This window comes from Gastrolobium bilobum, unplaced genomic scaffold (assembly GCF_033153095.1).
Source record: "Gastrolobium bilobum isolate Gb01-03AN ecotype WA unplaced genomic scaffold, APGP_CSIRO_Gbil_v1 utg40566, whole genome shotgun sequence".
In the NCBI taxonomy this organism is placed as follows: domain Eukaryota; kingdom Viridiplantae; phylum Streptophyta; class Magnoliopsida; order Fabales; family Fabaceae; genus Gastrolobium; species Gastrolobium bilobum.
Genome location: NW_026899888.1, coordinates 11,882 through 25,545, shown reverse-complemented (window position 1 = coordinate 25,545; position 13,664 = coordinate 11,882). Strand labels below are relative to the sequence as shown.

At 41.3% G+C, this 13,664-nt stretch overlaps 1 pseudogene; it reads left to right on the top strand.

Moving 5' to 3' along the window:
• Positions 1-4,224: 4,224 nt before the first annotated feature.
• LOC133294090 (probable glutathione S-transferase) lies at positions 4,225-12,317 on the top strand (annotated as a pseudogene).
• The last annotated feature ends 1,347 nt before the right edge of the window (positions 12,318-13,664 follow it).

The window sequence follows — 13,664 nt, the reverse complement described above, 5'->3', positions numbered from 1 at the left end:
CCTTTAATCTGGACATGCGTGCATCTTGCTGGTTTGAAGCACTGTTTGCACAAGGCCAATTTCTGGATTGGCAATCCTTTGTTAGATCTATCAACCAGCGATTTGGACCTTCTGAATTCGAGGATCCATTGGGATCTTTAGCTAAATTACAACAATCTGGAACTGTTCTTGAGTTCCAAGTTGCATTTGAACTAATTTCTAGTAGAGTTCCAGATCTCACTCCTTTAATGCGAAAAAGTTTGTTTATAGCTGGACTGAAACCCCAAATCCTCAGGGCAGTGTTGGTCCATAGACCAATTGATATGACTTCTGCTTTTGCTTTTGCAAAAATTTATGAAGATCAGTTGCAGAAACCCGTGCTACTAAACCATGGCTCTCACGCTCAAATCAACCTCTACAACCCATTGCAGCCTCACCCATTAATACAGTACCTCCACTAAGACCATTAAACCCAATCCAGCTTTACCACCCATTCCCATTAAATGATTGTCACCGGCAGAAATGCAAGTTCGTCGTGACAAAAATTTATGCTATAATTGTGATGAAACATTTGTCCGTGGACATAAATGTAAGGGAAGAGCTACCTTATTGTACCTTGAAGGGACATATGATGATCCACCTGATATAACCCCAGAACAACTAATCGAGCAAGTAGCGGAGATAACAGAAACACCATCCGAGGAGGTTTTTCATGAAATTAGTTTTAATGCTTTATTTGGGCATCAGTCCTCAAATTCATTCAGGATGAAAGGTAAAATTCATGGTCAGCAAGTACAATTGTTAGTGGATGGAGGTAGTACTCATAATTTTATCACACCTCGTATGGCTTCCCATTTGCATTTAACTTTACATATTATTCCACCTTTTAAAGTTAGGGTAGGAAATGAGGATGCATTGCTATGCTCTGCCTATTGTAATTTGGTTCCTGTTGACATTCAATCCCATTTATTCCACATAGATGTTTATGTAATTGAATTGAAAGAGGATGATATTGTATTGAGTGTACAATGGTTATCCACCTTGGGTACTATTGTTACGGATTATGCTGCACTAACTATGTGGTTACTCACAATAATACACAGGTGCTACTTCAAGGAGAAATGGACACAAATATCAACCACATAAGTTCCTCCCAATTGCACAAACTTATGGTCCATGACTCTATTTCTTCCTGTTTGATGTGCTTTTCTACCCAGTTGGATGACAACAATACGGCCATAGAAAAGACTGAAACAATTCCAGGGTTGAATCAATTACTCCAGGAATTTGCAGATATGTTTCAGGAACCTTCTTCCCTTCCCCCAGATCGGGCTTATAACCATCATATTCATCTGCTACCAAATTCAAAACCAGTCCAAGTTCGCCCTTATCACTACCCACACTGCCAAAAGAATGAGAAAGAGAAGTTTGTGACTGAAATGTTGACAGGTGAAATTCAACACAGCCATTCAGCCTTCAGTTCACCAGTTTTATTGGTTAAAAAGAAGGATGGCACGTGGCGCTTTTGTGTGGATTATAGAGCCCTCAACGCGATTACGGCGCGGGATAAGTTTCCCATCCCCACAATTGACGAATTGATAGATGAGTTACACGGAGCCACATTTTTTTCTAAATTAGATTTGTGTTTTGGCTATCATCAGATCAAAATGCAACCGGATGATACTCACAAGACAGCATTCCGCACACATCATGGACATTTTGAGTTCCTAGTGATGCCATTTGGTCTATCTAATGACCCCTCCACTTTCCAGGCCACAATGAATACTATATTCTCTGATTACCTTCGGTGATTTATCGTCATATTCTTTGATGACATTCTGGTGTACAGTTCTTCCCCAGAACAACACCTAGACCATTTGATGACTGTTCTCAACACCTTAAGATCACACTCATTATTTGCGAAAAAAAAGAAGAAGTGTTCATTTGGTCGTTTGGAGATTCCTTATCTGGGGCATACTATAAAATGGGGTGCAGTCTCTCCTAATCCAGACAAGTTGAAAGCTATTGTGGAGTGGCCTGTGCCATCCACCACCACACAAGTCAGGGCATTTCTGGGTATCTCAGGGTACTATAGGAAATTTATCAAGCGATATGCATCTATTGCTAGCCCACTTACTGACCTACTATCCAGAAATGGGTCCAGTTGGACTACGGAGGCAGACAACGCATTTCGTGAACTCAAAAATCATCTTATCACAGCTCCCATATAGCACTACCAGATTTCTCCCAACCATTTGTAGTCGAAACAGACGCTTCAGGAGTGGGAATTGGCGCTGTCTTGTTACAAAATGAGAAACCATTGGCCTTCTACAACCGTAAGTTATCACCAGCTATGCAGAGACAGTCAGTATATGTTAGAGAAATGTTTACGATTACTTCAGCCATCAGTAAATGGCGTCAGTATCTCATTGGTTCTGCATTTTTCATACGCACAGACCACAGAAGTCTGCACAACTTGATGAGTCAAGTCATACAAACCTCTGAGTAGCAACAATTTTTATCAAAACTGTTGGGTTTTAACTATACTATTACTTACAAGACCGGCAAGACCAACACAGTGGCCAAAAGTCTTTCATGATTACCTACAAGGGGTGACGCGGTTCAACCACCCCACTTCTTGGCCATTTCTGGCCCAATACTTAATCATACCAAAGTTTTACAGTCCGAGTACACAAAAGATCCCTACTCTACGACCATTTTACAACAAATAAAAGAAAGTCCTAGTTTTATGGCTGATTGGAGGATCCGCAACGGCTTGCTCTTCCACTGCAACCGCATTTACATTCCAGCCAAGTCCTCATTGATTAACACCATTCTCCAAGAATATCACACTTCGGTTCAGGGCGGCCATTCAGGCATCCAAGCTACTCTGCACATAATCAACAAAAATTTCACTTGGAATGGGATTCGTAAGGACACCAAAAAGTATATACAAAGCTGTGAAATATGCTAGAAACTTAAACCCCCAAATCACCCCCTCTTGGCCTCTTACAGCCTTTACAAATACCCGACACACTGTGGTCACACCTTAGTATGGATTTCATCACACACTTACCTCTTTCAGGGGGATACACAACTATTCTGGTTGTCGTGGATCGATTTTCAAAGGCGGCTCACTACATTCCTCTGCCTGCGCACTATTCAGCCTCCAAAGTTGCTCAGCTTTTTTGGGATTTTGTGGGCAAGCTCAATGGCTTACCCGAATCCATCGTGACCCGATCTTTCTCAGCGATTTTTGGCGCTCCTTGTTCAAGCTGCAAGGTACAAAATTAAATTTTAGTTCCAACTATCATCCCCAATCAGACGGCCAGACAGAAAGAGTTAATCGATGTTTGGAAAATTACCTTAGGACGTTTTCCCATCAGCATCCCTCTTCATGGTCGAAATTCCTCAGCTTAGCCGAATATTACTACAACACCTCCTTCCATTCCTCTACAGGTGTGACACCGTATCAAGCCATGTTTGGTCGTACTCCACCAAACCTTTTGGCATACTGTCTAGGAGCTTCAACGAACGAGGCTGTGGAGGCTACTCTCACCGAGTGCATGTCTCTCATACATAACTTAAAAGACAATTTGTTCAGAGCTCAACAAATGATGAAGGATCAAGCCGATAAAAAAAAGAAAAGAATGGAACTTTACCTAAGGGGACTTGTTCCTCGTCCGCTTACAGCCATACCGACAGCTGTCGGTTAACCGCCAATCGTCACAGAAGCTGGCACTAGGGTATTACAGTCCCTTTGCAGTAGAGGAACGCGTCGGACCAATAGCTTATCGTCTTAAGCTTCCACCTACTGCACGGATCCACCCCATGTTCCACATATCTCTATTGCGACCATTCTGATCTGGCCAACCCTTTAAGGTCCACTCATTCCCGAAGACGACGTCTGAAAGTCCACTGAAACACACCCTTATGGCTGTCGTCGGGTTCAGGAACATATGGCGAAAGGGTATTTTAGTGCCCCAAGTTCTGGTGCAGTGGTCAGATCTGCCTCCAGAAGACTCCACTTGGGAAGATTAAACAGATTTGGCCATGACAGGAACCCTCAACATAGAAGAGGAGGACTCTAAAGGGTATGAACCGACGGTTGACTACAAGAAAACTTAGACACCACAATACACAGAGAAAACGGGTAGTGACAAAGATGAAGAGGAACTCGTAATAGGGAAGACAAAGGCATTAAGGGGAGATATGAAACTCAATAAGGGTAGCTGCAAGATACCAATGTCTCACAAAACCCCACTTACATCTGGGAACTCTATCCCAAGTGGTTGTCATCCATCAACTGAACCATCTCCACGTGCAACGGCTGCGATGAGTCTTAAAGTGTCGGTGCAATCTCCACCACACTTGCAAGAAACTGGATCCCAGCTGGCGTCCAATGAGAATACTAATCCAACGGTTCCTATCCCTCTACCAGTTACAGCACCACCTGCTCCGTCTAAAGTGCGCATCAGCTTTGCCCCTTTAGCTGCCAACCAAGGGTCAAACACATGTCTGGAATCTCAACAGGCTCTGGCCACTTTACCCACGCCAGTGGCTGACACGTATCATCGACATGAGGACAAGTCTATTTTGGATGGATGGGGTGATGTAACGGGCTTAAGGGTAGATGGAGGCCCTAATAATAACAAGCCCACTAGAGGAAGAGCAACTAAGAGACCAGGATATTTCAAAGACTTCATCATGGGCTAAGCTGTATAGACGGCCCAATAGATTGAATCAGTTTACTATGCTATTTCAATTACCCACCGTTTAGTTTCACGTTTTTACATCCATTGTATTACAAATAGCCTTTTGGGGCTCAGAATAAGATATGAAAAATTTAGCAAACTCTGCTCTCTCTTTTTTTTCTCTCTTTCTTTCTATCTTCTCTCTCTTTTACTTCCCTGTTACATACAATAACATTTTTTTTCCTTTTTCTGTTTTGTAACATTAAAGAATCATTATTACTGCATGATTTCTACACAAATTTATGATATTTTCACATGCAACGTAACTCACATCAATCACATATTCCTCTCTAGCATCACTTTTTTCTTCTCTTTGTTTTCTTTTCTCTCACCATCAGCGCTCAATGTGCAACAATGAGTGAAAAGGAAAATGTGTAAATATCATTTTTCCTTTTGCTTCCATGCTCCACATTTTACTCACTACTAGAAAAATCATGTATAGCGAGGGAATTGCTATGAAAATTCCATCGCTAATTTCATCCTCGCTACTACTTTCCCTCGCAAATTCCCTCGCAAACGATTTTGCGAGGGAAATTGCGAGGGAAAGTAGTAGCGCAGATGAAATTAGCGACAGAATTTGCATAGCAATTCCCTCGCTATACTGGATTTTTCTAGTAATGACTTTATAAATTACGAAACACAAAAGTATTACACGATTTTAACAAAAAATTTGTACAATTTTAATATATGATTATTCTTTATTTTATTGCGGCATAAAAGTAATTAAAATCTCATTCGATGGAATAAAATATATATTTGTTAGTGAGTAAAATAAAAACAAAACAAAGTACAAAGTCGATGAAGAAAGAAGGAAAGTTCGCATAAAATTGTTCGATCTGATTATTACTTGTTAGCAATGAAAGATTTATTATTACGAGATCATGTATATGAGTATAAAATTTCACAACCAAAAATTTTAAGGTAATGAATATATGGGATCATCTATTTATATACACTTCACTTAATTCATTACTAATTAATGTAGGACTCATCACACTTGAATATCATTCGATGTAATCAAATATATATTTGTCGGTGACTAAAATAAAAACAAAACAAAGTTCAAAGACGAAGAAAGAAGGAAGGTCCACATAATGTTTGTTCGATCTGATTATTACTTGTTAGAAATATATAATTTATTTTATTTCTAGAAATTTGAGCTTGTGGAACAAGCAAGTCAGATGACTTTATGGATCAATATATAAAGACAGGCTAGTATTGGCTAAGGAAAACACAAGCAACCATTGCAGCGGTTAAGCTACACGAATTTTGGTATAGTCCCTTTACTTGGAGGGTTGTGTGGACCCTAAAGCTAAAGGGTATACTTTATGCAAACATAAAGGAAGACCGGTACAACAAGAGTCATTAACTTCTTCAATACAACCCAGTTCACAAGAAGACTCCAGTTCTCGTTCATAATGGAAAACCCATATGCGAGTCAATGATTATTGTTGAATACATTGATGAGATATGGCCACAGAATCCATTGCTTCTTGCTGATCCATATGGGAGAGCTCTAGCACGGTTTTGGGTCAGATATGCTGATGACATGGTACATATTTATAAACTTTACCTTATGTATTTCTCGCCATTCCATAATGATCATGAGCATCTGCACTTATATAAGTCATGTTCAGTTTACCTTTTTGCTATAATTAATGATAGCCTCAAGCTATAGATTCACACAACAAGAGAAAACAAGAAATGCAATGTAAAATATAATTCAGCAATTCGAGTTTGCTGATTACTCCAGAATTTGAGATGAAGAAGAAGACAAACAAAGTTTGTTACAGATTTTTAGATAACCCTCTAACAGCACCCATCCCACCTGTTATACTCAACTGAATACTAAATGGGCTATTAATTACAAAAGCCCAATTACATTTACTGAATTATTGATTATTCCCAGCCCAAGTTCCATATGCTGAGTAGCCCTCTCCTCATAGTCTTGACATCTGTCAGCCACGTGTGTCCATCAAATAATCTTTGGTCCACCTACTCTGAGTCCTGGTTCTCTTCCCTCTTCTCAGCTGAACCACTTCTCTCCTCTCTATATCATCTTCATTTATCCTTGTCTCTCCCTGTCTGTCTTGTGGTTGTGGGTTCGTCACCTCTTCTCTGTTTTGAGGGTCTAGGTCCCTATCAATTCCCTCCGCTCTTAAAGAATCAATCTTGTCCTCAAGATTGAATTGGGGAAAAGCTTGGCAAAACTCAGATGCGGAAATCCAGGAGGCGTCTTCCAATGGCAAGCCACGCCACTGAACGAGGACCTGCAAGTCCGTTCCTTTTCCGTTGGAAATGGTCCGAGAGCGCACTATAGTGAGCGGATCGGTCATCAGATGGTTCTCCCAAGTTACTGTGGGAAGTGGTTACGGGTGAAGCGCGAGGTTCTGATGGAAAGCCTTAAGCAAGGAAACATGAAACACAAGGTGGATCTTTGAGCCATCTGGGAGCAGAAGTCGATAGGCAACTTGACCGATGCGCTCAGTCACAAAAAATGGGCCATAATACCTGCGACGAAGTTTAGAATAGGATTGATTTCTGATCGATTTCTGCCTGTAAGGTTGGAGCTTGACCAACACACGGTCACCGACAACAAAGTGTATGTCACGGCGGCGCTTGTCAGCCTGATTCTTCATCCCCTGACGAGTTCGGTGCAGGTTCTCTCGAAGTTGTCTATGGATAGCATCCTGTTGTGTCAGAAGGGTCTCCACAGCTTCTATCGGTGATGTCTGACCATCATATGGCTGTAAGGCAGGGGGCAGGCGACCATAGAGTATCTGGAAAGGGGATGAGCCAATGGAAGAATGGTACGATGAGTTATAAGAGAACTCAGCCCATGGTAAATACTGTACCCAACTTCGTGGATTTTCCATTGTATAGTAGCGTAGGTATTGTTCTAACCCCTATTAGTAACCTCAGTTTTCCCGTCACTCTCAGGGTGATTTGCTGTGCTGAAATGAAGGCACGTGCCACTCAGCCGAGACAACTCCTGCCAGAATTTGCTGATGAAGATGCGGTCTCTATCAGAGACGATTGATCGAGGGACCCTATGGTGTTTACATACATCTGAGACGAATATGGAGGTAACCTTTGAAGCGATAAAATTGTTAGCCAAGGCTGAAAAATGGGCGTATTTAGATAGCCGATCCACCACCACCATGATCGCTGTCTTGCCTTCGGACTGGGGAAGCCCCACTATGAAATCCATGGAAAGATCTTCCCACATAGCACGTGGGATAGCTAGCGGTTGAAGGAGCCCAGCTGGGGATAAGGGCTGGTACTTAGTCACTTGACATACATGACAGGTTCGAACAAACTCTTGCTCATCCTGTTTCATGTTTGTCCAAAAATAATGGGTGGATATTCGATGCAGTGTTTTGCGTACTCCTCCATGCCCTCCTATCACCGTGGAATGAAATTCATGAAGCAGTGTGGTCTTCAACTCAGAGTTGCTAGCTAACACAATCCTCCCTTTTAAGAAGATAAGTCCTTCTTTCACAGTATAGTGTTCATACCCTTCGCTGTGCTCCTCAATTGCTTTACTTAAGTTGACTAACTGTGATCTACTTGTGACCTCAGATTTTATGGAGTCCAGCAAGGGATTAACCAGAGTGGATAAGGTGAAGAGAACATTCGGAGTAGATGCTGCTGTTTTCTCTTCTTCATGAACTCTGGATAGTGCATCAGCCACTTTGTTAACAGCACCCAGATAGTATTCAATGGTGTAGTCAAACCCTAAGAGTTTCACAAGAAACCTTTGCTGCTCTGGTGTTTGTATTACCTGAGCCATCAGCTCCTTGATACTGTGTGGATCGGTTCTTATAGTAAACTTACAGCCCAATAGGTATTGACGAAACTTTGCTACACTCTCAGTTATAGCAAATAGTTCTCTAACATAAGTGGATGCTTGTTACATCTTTGTGGACAGCTTGCGGCTAAAATAAGCGATGGGTTGATTGTTCTGGCTGAGTACTTCTCTTATTCCAACCCCGGATGCATCAGTGGTCAACACAAAGGGAAGAGTGAAGTCTGGTAGTGCTAGAACCGATGGGTTGGAGAGAACTTCTTTGAGCTGTTGCATATCTTGTGTTGCTGCATCATCCCACTGGAACCCATCCTTTTGGAGGAGTGTGGTCAAGGGAGCAGCTAGCTGGGAGAATCCTTTGACAAACTTCCTATAATATCCAGCCAGTCCAAGGAAGCCTCTGAGTTGCTTCATTATTGTTGGTGTTTTCCACTCTTTGATTGCTATTATTTTCTTTTCATCCGGTCTTACACCTGCTGCCCCAACTACATGCCCCAAGTATTCCACATCTGATTGGGCAAAATAGCACTTTTCCTTCTTGGAATATAATTGGTTCTGTTGTAGACACTCTAGTACTGCCCGTAGGTGTCGCAGATGGTCAAGCATGGTCCTGCTATATATTAAAATATCGTCAAAAAAACAATTACAAATTTTCTCAAGAAGGGTTTAAGTACCGAGTTCATAATGCCTTGGAAGGTAGCAGGGACGTTGGTGAGGCCAAAAGGCATAACTATGAACTCTTAATGGCCTTCGTGTGTTCGAAAAGCTGTCTTGAAAATATCTTGCTCAGCCATCCGAATTTGGTGGTAACCCGATCTCAGGTCGAGCTTTGAAAACACGGAAGCCCCTGCTAATTCATCTAGCATTTCGTCCACTGTGGGAATGGGAAACCGGTTGGCTATTGTCACCTGGTTAAAGGCTCGGTAATCTACACAAAACCTCCATCTTCCGTCCTTTTTCTTGATCAGCAGGACCGGTGACGAGAATAGACTGAGGCTGCGTCAGATTACTCCAGACTCCATCATTTCCTTGACTATTTTCTCTATTTTTGTTTTTTGAAAATGAGGATACCTATATGGTCTAACATGTACTGTTGTTGTTGCAGGTTCCAGGTGATTGCGGTGATCCTCTGCACGGAACGGGGGCAAGCTGGAAGGCTTCTCGAAAATGTCTGCAAATTCTTGCAGAACCTGTTGCACACGTGTGTCCAGCTCTGTTGCTTCAGAAATAACAGCTCCCACCCTGTGTTCTATGGTTTGTAATTGATACATACAAGCAACTGAGTTAGAAGAAGTCAACCTACATAATTGGTTCAAGTGAATAGCTTCCATGGCAACACTGGGTTCTCGTTTGATTTCCACTAGCTGGCCTTCCTTTTCAAACTTCATCAATAGCTGTTTATAATTAATGGTCACATCTCCCCATTCAGATAGCTATTGTACCCCCAAAACGACCTCAGCCCCTTGTATAGGTAACACATACATGTCTGGATGAAAGTCATGCCCTTGAATGTCTATAGGAACCCGAGAACATACCCCCAGGCAACTCATCATTTCCTCATTACCTACCAACACCTGGAACTTCTGAGTGGGTCTGATTTCTAAGCCCAAGAACTTCACTAAACGGTCTTGTATGAAGTTGTGCGTGGATCCTCCATCCACCAGTATTTGGACTGCTGCGTTGTTGATTCTGCCTTTGATATGTAAGGTGCTAGTGGAGTATTGACTAGCCATAGCATGTAAGCTGATTTCTGGTATAAAATTGTCTTCTCCTCCAATTTTCTCATTACTAACCTCGTGCTCCAGCTCCAATTCGCGAAGGTCACTGTCTCCTATGGTTTCTCCATCATCCTGAACCACCAGAATGAACATCTTACCTTTGCACACATGGTTCCTATTGTATTTTTCATCACAGTAAAAACATAGGCCTCTTTCCCTTCTCTCTGCCGATGATAATCGCTTAATGGGTATATTCTCTTTTTTTAACACAGGTCCTATTGGCTGATTGCGTTGGGTTACAGGTAAAAGCCCCTGTGAATTACTGCCACCAGCTACAGGTACGATTCTGTTTGGGAATGTTCTCATGTGACTTTTATCATTAATTTTGTCTTCCACTAACTTAGCTAAGTCAATGGCCTGTTTTTCAGATGTAGGTGAATGCATACGAACCTCTTTGCGTATCTCTGGCTTGAGCCCAGATTCAAAGTAACTTTGGAGGCTGATATTATCAATCCCAATCACTCGATTCGCCAGTTGCTCAAATTGTGCTTGATACTCAGTAACTGATGTTACTTGAGTCAGTCTTCCCAATTCTCCCCTCAGGTCTCGGTAGCGTGAAGGCCCAAACCTTGCTCGGAGAGCTTTCAGAAATTGCTCCCAAGTCCGTAGCCTACCATTGCGGTCCATCCAATGGTACCACTCCTCGGCAGATCCGTCCATATGGAAGGAAGTCAGAGTAAATTTCTCCACATCAGTAAGGTTGTGAAACCCATAAAATTGCTGGGTTTTATGGATCCAAGGCTCCGGGTTTCCTCCAGAAAATCTTGGAATGGTAAGTTTTACAGATTTAAATGCATTAGTACCAAATAATTCTCCCAAACCTCCATGGGAAGCCTCTTCTGTCTTAGTCTTGCTCTTCTGGTTCTGATCCAATTTTCCTTCCATCATTGTTAATTTCAAGTTCATCTCCCTCAAAAGATTACCGATGGAATTAAACTGTTCATCATGATGAGCCAGTCGGTTCAGGAAGTCGTCTAGTGCACCTTGCTTAACAGTACTGCGAGTTCCCTCTGCCATTGATGGTTCAGAAGTTTCTCTCAATGAAAACACCAAAATGATAGCCTCAAGCTATGGATTCACACAACAAGAGAAAACAAGAAATGCAATGTAAAATATAATTCAGCAATTCGAGTTTGCTGATTACTCCAGAATTTGAGATGAAGAAGACAAACAAAGTTTGTTACAGATTTTTAGATAACCCTCTAACAGCACCCATCCCACCTGTTATACTCAACTGAATACTAAATGGGCTATTAATTACAAAGGCCTAATTACATTTACTGAATTATTGGTTATTCCTAGCTCAAGTTCCATATGCTGAGTAGCCCTCTCCTCATAGTCTTGACATCTGTCAGCCACATGTGTCCATCAAATAATCTTTGGTCCACCTACTCTGAGTCCTGGTTCTCTCCCCTCTTCTCAGCTGAACCACTTCTCTCCTCTCTACATCATCTTCATTTATCCTTGTCGTTCTCTGTCTGTCTTGTGGTTGTGGGTTCGTCACCTCTTATCTGTTTTGAGGGTCCAGGTCCCTATCAATTAATTTAGTGTACCCTCTTTATTTTATTACTTTCTAAGCTCTAAAATTCTTATCATGATTCAAAGTAAAAATAATATTTGGGGGTCAATTTTTAAATTTTTTTTGCAGTTGTGGCACTCTTCCTTAGCAGTACTCGTGAAGAGCGGGAGAAGGCAATAGAGAAGATCCGGGAGCATCTCAGAGTTGTCGAGGATAAGTGCTTTGGTGATGAGGAGAAATTCTTTGGGGGAGACACTATTAACATCGTGGACATAGCTTTAGGGTCCTTTGCTAATTTTCTTTTGGTTGAGGAAGATATCTTTGAAGTGAAGGTTCTGGAAGCTGAGAAATTCCCTCGCTTGATTTCATGGTTTAATAATTTCATAGATGTCCCCGTCATCGCAGAAAACCTCCCTGACCCGGAGAAAGTTGTCGCTTGTCTTAAGTCTCTCAGAGAAAGAAGATTGGCATCTTCGTAAGAAAATGGTAGCTTTTATGAAATGATATCTAAAGCATTTGTATCTTTATGTATCATCTGTCCATATGCGTATTTCTGTGTTACCAACCTCTGTGTTTGGGTTTGTTTTGTATTACTTGAAAGTAATAAAAGGTTAAGCTGATTGTATTTGCTTTGACAATAAATCAAGCTTCCTTTGGAGAAAACAAATTGTTATGGACATATATAAGAGGCCCATACTATATGAAGCCCAATAATGGGCTATAGAAAGAGGAAATTAATATGATTAAAAGAAATTATCAAACGAAGATATTAATCCTAATACGATAGCAATGAACCTGGACATGGGCTTGTAAAGGAGGCACCAAAGGTCTATAATTCTACTACCCAAAGGTAAATCTTATAAAGAAGAGATAAAGGCAACAGGTATGGACACCTATTCTCTCTTTATTGTTATGCTATTACTGTGCACACACACCACCCATTTGGCTAAAGTCATTATTTTTAGTGCACAGTGATCTGCTACACTCTAAGGTAGCTAATCCATAGATATCTAAGAGAGTATCTAGATCCAATATAAATTCACTAGTCTCTTGACTAGACATCTCTGTCCCTTGGATAGATCATTAGCGCCGTCTGTGAAAAATTTGGTAAATTCGTATTCCCATGATCAGATATGGTGAATACTAGAAGTAGTACCCACTTGCCGCCGCCTTTGCCATCATCAGCAAATCCTATTTTGATGGAGGTGGATCAACCTCCCACTCAGCCTGATCGTGAAGTTGTGCTGAATTATGATGCAGTACGCATCAGTGATGACGTCTCAGACATGACTTCCTCCCCAGCACTAGCACCTAATTCTCTGAGTCAATCAATTGCACCTCTCAAACCCCCAGCTGGTCATACAGACACTTGCCTTGCACAGACTGCCCTCAACGCAATTTTACGGCGGATGGAAGAGATGGAAAACTGTAATAATCTCCAAAGGCAGGAATATGCTTAAAGGATGCAAGAAATGGAAGAACGTTTGCTGCAATGGAAGAACCCGATGCGTATTGAAGGCCAAATTCGAGGTGAAGTACATAGAAGAAAAGAAATGAATAGAGAAATTCACCACAGTGGAAGTGCTAATAATAATGTTGAGAATGAGGGCAGAAATATGGATGGTGGCTATAATATCCCTAACCGGCAAAATTAATAATCAGATATAATTATTTGACTAAAATGATGAAATTGAGTTAATAATAAAATTTGAAGATTTTTGGTGATTTTAGGGAAATGTCTCAATAGTGTGAAACTAGTGGTAAAATTATAATTGTATAAAATTACCCGAAAACTTGAAATTCATCTTTTAAGAGACAAATAATGG